The sequence below is a fragment of the Anabrus simplex genome, chromosome 4 (assembly GCF_040414725.1).
Source record: "Anabrus simplex isolate iqAnaSimp1 chromosome 4, ASM4041472v1, whole genome shotgun sequence".
In the NCBI taxonomy this organism is placed as follows: Eukaryota; Metazoa; Arthropoda; class Insecta; order Orthoptera; family Tettigoniidae; genus Anabrus; species Anabrus simplex.
Window position 1 is genome coordinate 118,927,770 of NC_090268.1, and position 8,348 is coordinate 118,936,117.

Here is an 8,348-nt window from a genome sequence, read left to right on the forward strand (position 1 = left end):
CGGTACGCACTGTACAATGGGCGCCGACACTTTCTTCTGTGTACCGACTCCTTGAGTTCGCTCCAGTCTATAGATACCTGTTTCCCTCGGCACCCTCTGGTGCAGCTAATCCAGGACCTGCTGGCCGGGTGTTGGGATGCTGGCACCAGAATCACGTTTCTGTGGCTCCCAAGCCACATGGGCATAGAGGGAAACGAGTTAGTAGATCAGGCTGCCAAGGAGGCAGTTACACTGCCCCCGTTGCCTTTCAAGGTTCCAGTAAGTGATATTCGCTCCCAGCTGCGACATCTTGTTATGTCCCATTGGGAGATGGAGTGGCAGGCCATTCCACTTCCCAATAAGCTGAGAGCGATAAAAGGAACAACGAAGGTATGGAGGACTTCCCTTCGGGCTTCGCGGAGGGAAGCCGTGGTATTATGTCGTCTTCGGATCGGCCACGGTATCTTGACTCACTCGCATCTTTTGAAAGGAGAACCCCCTCCGGTGTGTACCTGCGGCGACCATCTTACCGTGGTGCACATCCTTACGGAGTGTGTGGACCTGGTCGATCTGCGCCGTAGTCTTAACCTTCCGAGTACTATCTCCCTTATCTTGCGTGATGACGAGCAGTCAGCAGACCTCGTCGTCCGCTTTATGAGGGATAGTGGACTGTTTTCTCGTGTGTGATGCTGTCCTTTGTCCTAGTGTGTTTTGTGTCACTTTCGCTTTTATCCTATTGACTTAATTTTAGTTTGTGTTGCGTATTTTAATGTGTTATTTTAACGTCTCTCGTAAATTATGTACTACCAGGCACTGCCTTATTCTTTTGTTTTCCTGTAGATTCTCTTATTTTATTAGAAAATAAGGCATTGCGTATTAGATCCACTGATTGTTTTAATCTCACCCTCATTTTTCTCCATCATTTTTTTAAAAACTCTAGTCAGTGGATATGTTTTTAAAATTTTAACATCATCTCTCATGTCGTTCATCTCGTTCCATTAGGGGCCGATGACCTTCGATGTTAGGCCCCTTTAAACAACAAGCATCATCATCATCATCATCATTTAAGAGCGGGTCATACTATTGGAAATCGTCATGATGTAGTGAGTGAGTGAGTGAGGATAGAGCACCATTGATTGTTGCACCATAATTAACGCACGTGCAGTTATCAAAGACAATAAAGATAAAAATTAAACGTTGTCAGATTAGTTAGGAAAGTGTACCATCAATGAATAGTGACGCTCAATTAGGAATAAAGGGATTAGTGAATATTTCTCTCTATAACGAATGGGAATCGAGTAGCGGTCTTCCGGGACATTAATCACTACGTGTGGTAGTTCATCTCGAGTCTATGAGTGTATCTGTCAATGTCGTGTTATCTGGAAGTCATACAAACATTACTTCAAGTAACCGATTCTTAATTCTGTTCGCATGTATGTGAGTGCTCCTCGAACACAGGATTTACAACGTCGATATCGCGCCTGTGTGCCTGCGGAATTCTGGAGACCGCGGGGAACGTCCAGCATCTGGAGGTAGCAGTCCAGGACATCACGAAGTCAGCACGGAACGAGATGAACGCAGGATCCTCTACTAGCGAGACGGCACTATGGATAACTAAATCCATATGGATGCAGCCAGATGATAGCAGGTTACACACCATGATATCTTAGCATGAAAATCAGCCCGTGTCACATAAAGATGTAAAAATGTAACTTTTTAAATAAAATTTAGCAGCATGCATTTCACATTTTTATATAACGTGTACTCGTAGGTAACGCAATATGCGGGTTTCAACGGGATAAAGTTTTCCTTCATTAGTTTTATTTTTCTTGTCTTCTGTGATTATTGGGTAATCATAAAGTTATTCCGGGAATTTAAATGGACTAGTGTATAAGGTCCCATAGTTTGTTACTATTTTTAGTGAAGCATTCGTAGGTGTGGACTTAGATAATTCGGCGGACTTCATAAGCATTTTCCAATCTCAATCAGCTCAATGTGTGTGAATAATGTTGATACTATGTGCACGTGTGTGAAATTGAGGGCAAACCAGATATGTCAGAACGTGCAGAACATGAATAATGATAATAATATTGAGATAATCCAGCAGTGAAATCGGCCGAGATATTGAGATAAAATGATTATATGTGAACAGTGCCTACGAGGGTATATGCCCGAAGAGCATACGATAATTGAAATAAGAATTACGTCTTTGTTTCCGGATGAAAGTGGTGTCTGGTCAGCTGTGTTGGAAAGCTCGGCAGTCTTCGAAGCCAATGATTTATAGCCGTATAGAACAAATTCTCACACATTGGAGGAACTGAAAGTAAACACTTCGAATGAAATTAGAACCATTACAGTGGCAGAACGCACTCGCGTCAGCCAGAGTGTTGTTACCAGATACAATGCCTGTATAATCCAGGAAGGACGACACTTCCGGCATCTTTAAGGTAAGATTTAATATAAGATTGTATACACACTTAAAGCAGGGCGGCCGGGCGCGACATAAGTTCGGCTGAAGCAGCTGCCGTAGCGCAGAGTACAAACACTGTGCGTTCGGTCTGAGTTCATATGGGAGACCCTGTAGAAATCATCATTATTTGACTGGGGCCACGTTGTGAGTCTACATGCGACCGAATGGTTATATCGTGCAATTGTCTGGCATAAGGGGTCAGTCAGATGTCACTATGTGCTGATGTTGGACCCGTAAGCGCATCCAAGATATATCGCTAAGGTTCCTATCGACCAAAACAGACCTCATCAAGTGAGGATCGCCGTACTGTGTGTAAAGTATTACACTAGCGTATGACACCTGATCCTGCCGTCCACACTCTCCACAACACTTTCTGTCTACCTTCATCATGTCTCGACGACTCTAGCATTAGCCGGACTACGGTTTGACAATCCCACATGTTGGCTGCCGGTAACAGATCAGATAGTCTGCGTTAAGAGCAATGCTGTAATCAAATGCATGGGTTGATGACGGGTGGTGTTGCTTCATCAGTGATAAATCGCAGTTCTGCTTTATCACGGAAGAGCATCGTATGCGAGTATGACGGCGCTGAAGTGACGGGACATATGTCTATGTTGTGGGGAGACACACCAGCGTTACTCCTGGCAACTTGGCATTAAGTCCTTTAGAAAATTACTTCAGGTCACTTCTGATAGTGGTTTGGCGTTCCTGACGGCTCAGTGCTGTATGTCAAAAGCAAGTAAGCTTGCGATTTACTTGATTGTTGACATCATAACCACAGGACCTCCAGTTTTACGTTCAGTCCGAACCATAAGGACGTGTCCCTTCAGAAGTCCCACTTACACTGATTGGGATTCGAACCACAGCTGCCTTTGGGAGAAACCAGCGGCGATGACACTTAGCTATCACGCCTTCCATCAAACGAACGTTAGTGACTTACTCACGTCCTCCTTGTGTGTTACCCCCCATAAGACAGCATCCTGATACGTTCTTTCAACGAGACAACACGTACAGCAATGTCTACTGGCTGTCTGTGTCATGTTGAAGTATTTCCGTGACCAGCAAAGTCTCCCGGCATCTCCCTGATAGAACATGTGTGGGGTCATCAGCTTGAACATCAACTGCTACCTATACCGATATAAATAATATTGATGGCGTGTAACAACATCTGTAGGGTGATATTCGAGGGCAAATCAAAAAGTAAGTTAAACTTCCAAGCTATGGCCATTTATGAAATCGCTTACACATAGGCAACACGGCTATGACAACATACAATGTAAGTTCACCTTTCCACATAGTCCCCAAGAGACTTTAAACATTTCTCGGAACCGTCAACCAACATTTAGATTCCGGATGCGTAGAAATCACCTCCATTCCCTGCGGGTGGGGGACGCACATGTAGATTACATCCGTGGTATCCCCTGCCTGTCGTAAGAGGCGAATAAAAGGAACCCAAGGGGCTCTCAACTTGGGAGTATGGATTGGCGGCCACGGGGCCCTTAGCTGAGTCTTGGTATTGCTTCCACTTACTTGTGCCAGGCTCCTCACTTTTGCCTATCCTATCCGACCTCCCTTGGTCAACTCGTATTTTTTTACGACCCCGACGGTATTAGAGCATTCGAAGCCTAGGGAGTCTTTCATTTTCACGCCCTTCGTGGCCCTTGCCTTTCTTCGTCCGTTACTTCATTTTTCGAAGTTACGGATCCCTTCTTTCTTCTTTTTCTCTCTCTTTACCCCCTGTGGGTAGGGGACGCAGACGAATAATACACCCACGGTATACCCTGCCTGTCGTGAGAGGCGACTAAAAGGGGCGACCAAGGGATGATTGAATTAGAACCATGTAACTACTTTTGATTCGTACCATCACGCGGGGAACACCATGGGTTGCCTGTACTTGCGAGTAGTACCACTATATTAGGTATTGAATAGGTTTGTGATTAGTAGCAGCAAAGAGGCTGGTCTGTGGGTTTCCAGTACCCGTGCGTCGTACCCATGTGAGCAACACCGCGGGTCTGGGCGTTGCCTGTGAGTTGTACCACTATATGAGCGACACCGTGGGTCTGCGTTGCCTGTGATTAGTACCCACTATGTGAGGAACACTACGGGATAGTACGAGTCCCTGTGGTTAGTACACCTAGGTGAGGAACCTCATCGGTTTGCGTTGGCTATGAGTGGCGCCATTGTGTGAGAAACACCATAGGTCTGCGTTACCTGTACGAAGTACAATATTTGTGAGTAGTACCATCTTGTGTGGAACACCGTGAGTCTTCGCTGCTTTTGATTAGTACCCCAACATGACAAGTACCATGGTTCTACTTTACTCGCGACATGTACCATTCTGAGGGGCCTTAGACCTGGATTTTGGACCCCTTTAGACATCAAGCATCATTGTGCTTTATAAGTGGTCCCTTGGTCAGTAATACTATTATTTACGAACTGTTTTTTGAGTTGGATCCACTGTTTTTTTGGGGGTTCATTTCCATCTATTCATTCTTCATGACATTTTTTTATTTTGGTCACTGGATGATTTTGAACTTTTTGTTATTTCATTTCGTACCGCTAGGGGCCGATGACCTCGATGTTAGGCCCCTTTAAACAACAAACATCATCATCAACAAATCACCTCCAGCGCTATGTAACCACCTGGAGACACCTGCTTATAACCGAACACATGATAATCGCATGGCGCTAAGTCTGGACTGTATGGAGGATGTTGCCATACCTCCTACTTGAATCGCTGCAGGAATTGGGATGTTTGGCGGGCTGTGTGAGGTGTTGCGTTATCATGCAACAAAATCACACCGGCGCTCAGTTTTTCCGCCACTTTCCTTTAATTGCCTTACGCAACCAGCTCAACGTTTCACAATACGAAGCCAAGTTGATTGTCGTGCCTCTTGGCAGAGCGAGTCCATTTCTAAGCAACAAATACGGGTGTAATTAATGTACTAAAATCTCAAACCTCACCGTATATGTATGCTACGTTGTCGGCGATGGTGGTAAGATTATAATTTTAAAGGAAGTGGAATTAGCATCCCCTCAAATGCATTGCCATCCTTCCGTCGTGTAAGTAAAATCTGGTCTTGACCTTCCATGTCAAAGAACACTGCCGCCACTACCTTTCCTCCCGAATGTTGGACCTTGGCCTTCTTTCGTGATGTGGTATGCACCCATTCCATCGATGTTCTCTTTATTTCTGGGGTGAAGTTGTCGACCCACGTTTCATCCCCTGTGATGATTCGCCGCAGAAACTATTAACCCAATTCAACTATGGCCGATAAACCTGAAAAGTATATTCTTCCATATTCAGCTGTAGGCTGACTTTCCATAGGAGAGGGTACAAAGAGCGTACGACTTCGTTCCGAACCGAATTTGTGTGTGTATCTAGGCTACATCCCACTGACACTGACCAGTTATATACTCGTACCGTGAACTCCATTGCCCGTTTGATTGCAATAACATGGCCATACAAAACGGGCAGTTTAATTTCCACCACTCTTTCCGCGTGCTAGTTAGTTAGTGTACTTTGTTATATTCGAGATTTCCTTATTCATTCATGGAAGTACTAATCAAACAATACTTACTTGAAGTAACAAACATATTGCTGCATACAGACTATTTGGACAACCAGGATCTAGAACAGAGCGAGCCGCAAGGTAACCCATAACAGCGCTAAATATTGCTGTGCCTACATTTGATTCGAATTTTAGTTTGTTGGCACCAAGGTAACAACACCCCGGGAACTGTGAACAAACGCAGAGAAATATGATCGCTGCCCATCGGTGCTTCATTACGTCCTGATACTCCATGTTTTGTAAAACTACGTATAATTTGAGGCCAAGTATCCGTTACTGAGTAACTGCTCAGTATTGTCTTAGTTACACTCTTTGTTGCTCAAAGGATCAAGACCAGATTTTACTTACACGACGCAAGGACGGCAATGCATTTGAGGGGATGATAATTTCACTTCCTTTAAAATAACAATCGTACCACCATCGCCGACAACGTAGAATACATATACGGCGAGGTTTGAGATTTTAGTACATTATTTTACACCCGTATTTGTTGCTTAGAAATGGACTCGCTCTGCAATATGATGGAAAATTTACAGTAGGCCCATATGTTTCTAGAAATAAAAATAAAATCACTTTCTGAAGTTAGAGTACTTCTATTGTATCCATGTATGGTAGAGTTCGCCTCTTACGACAGGCATGGGATATCATAGCTGTACGATGCCCTCACCAACAAGGACAATTTCGAAACTATCGCTGCCCTATTATAATACCATACAGGACGTATCAGAGCTATACTGACAAAAAAAATCAGGGATGCTCTTCGTGTTTAAAACGATGGTACAATCGGATTCGCGGATACATTTTATTTTTTCGAAAAAATTAGGTTAACTTGGTTACTTCCGGGAGCGCGATTCAAACTGACGAACTCATCGTATTTGCTATGCCAAAGAGCCAACTGCTGCCCATTGCAGTACGTCAGGGGAGGGAAAGGAAGGGAGGGGAAGTGGAAGTAGAAGTACGAGACAGAGGTGAAAATGCACAAGTTTCTCGTTCGTTTCGCATAGCCGCTTTTCAGCCCCACTAGGAAGTGTGCAGTTTGTTCTACACAGATTGACTACAAACAATGAATCACTACTGATCTGCATTTAGGAGAGTCGCCCAGGTGGCAGATTCCCTATGTGTTTTCCTAGCTTTTCCTTAAACGACTTCTAAGAAATTGGAAATTTATTGAACATCTACCTTGGTAAGTTATTCTAATCTCTAACTCCCCTTCCTATAAACGAATATTGGCCCCAATTTTTCCCATTGATTTCCAACTTCATCTTCATATTTTGATCTTTCTTACCTTTAAAGACACCACTCAAGCTTATTCGTCTTCTAATGTCATTCCACGCCATTTCTCCACTAACAGCTCGGAATATACCGCTTAATCGAGCAGCTCGTCTCCTTTCTCCCAAGTCTTACCAGCCCAAACTTTGCAATATTTTTGTAACGCTACTCTTTTGTTGTAAATCACCCGGAACAAATCGAGCTGCTTTTCTTTGGATTTTTTTCAGTTCTCGAATCAAGTAATCCTGGTGAGGGTCCCATACACTGGAACCATAATCTATTTGGAGTCTTGCCAGAGACTTATATGCCCTCTCCTTACATGTTTACTACAACTCTTAAATACCCTCATAATCATGTGTGGAGGTATGTAGTTTTATTTACAGTACCGTTTATGTGATTACCCAGATAAAGACCTTTATTTATATTGAACCATACAGTTCATGGACCAATAGTATAGATTTTAGTATTAGATATTGGGATTACCTGAGGCCACCAAGGAAGTCATTGTCTTATAGTTTATTTCATAAAAGATTCCAGAAGAAGCGTTCTCGTGGGAAGAGAGCTAGAGCATCATTATGAAAATTTCCAGATACTCATTAAAGGGATTTATGGCCCAAGCCAAGCCTCTTAATGGAGATCAGGGACGCTACCCGGATCGCGGCAGAATTAATGACAGTATGGTATCGGAAAGTCAGGAGTTGGTCAGTGTGGTGGAGAAAGCGGTGCGACAGACATGCCTGGAGGAGCAGCAGAAGAGGGAACTTTTGAATGTTTTGATGGAGAACAAGGAGGTGTTCTCTGGTAAATTAGGGTGTACTACTGTGTACGAACACTCATTTGATATTTTAGATAGGTCTAGTTTTAATAGTCCTAGATATCCGATTCCTCATGCTCAGGCGGTACAGGAAGTGATACATAATATGCTTACAGGTAAGATTATTGAGCCTTCCTGTAGCAAGTACGTTAATCCTTTGGTTGTTATTGGCAAGAAGGATGGGTCTGTGAGACTGTGTTTAGATGCTAGGCTTATGAACCGTCGGATAGCTGAGGATCAGCAG

The 8,348-nt window shown here is 43.8% G+C and overlaps 1 protein-coding gene across 1 annotated transcript in view; it reads right to left on the bottom strand.

Moving 5' to 3' along the window:
• The window catches only part of LOC136872193 (dipeptidase 1-like), a 485,863-nt gene that overhangs the window by 96,390 nt on the left and 381,125 nt on the right, over nt 1-8,348 (bottom strand). The window lies entirely within an intron of this gene.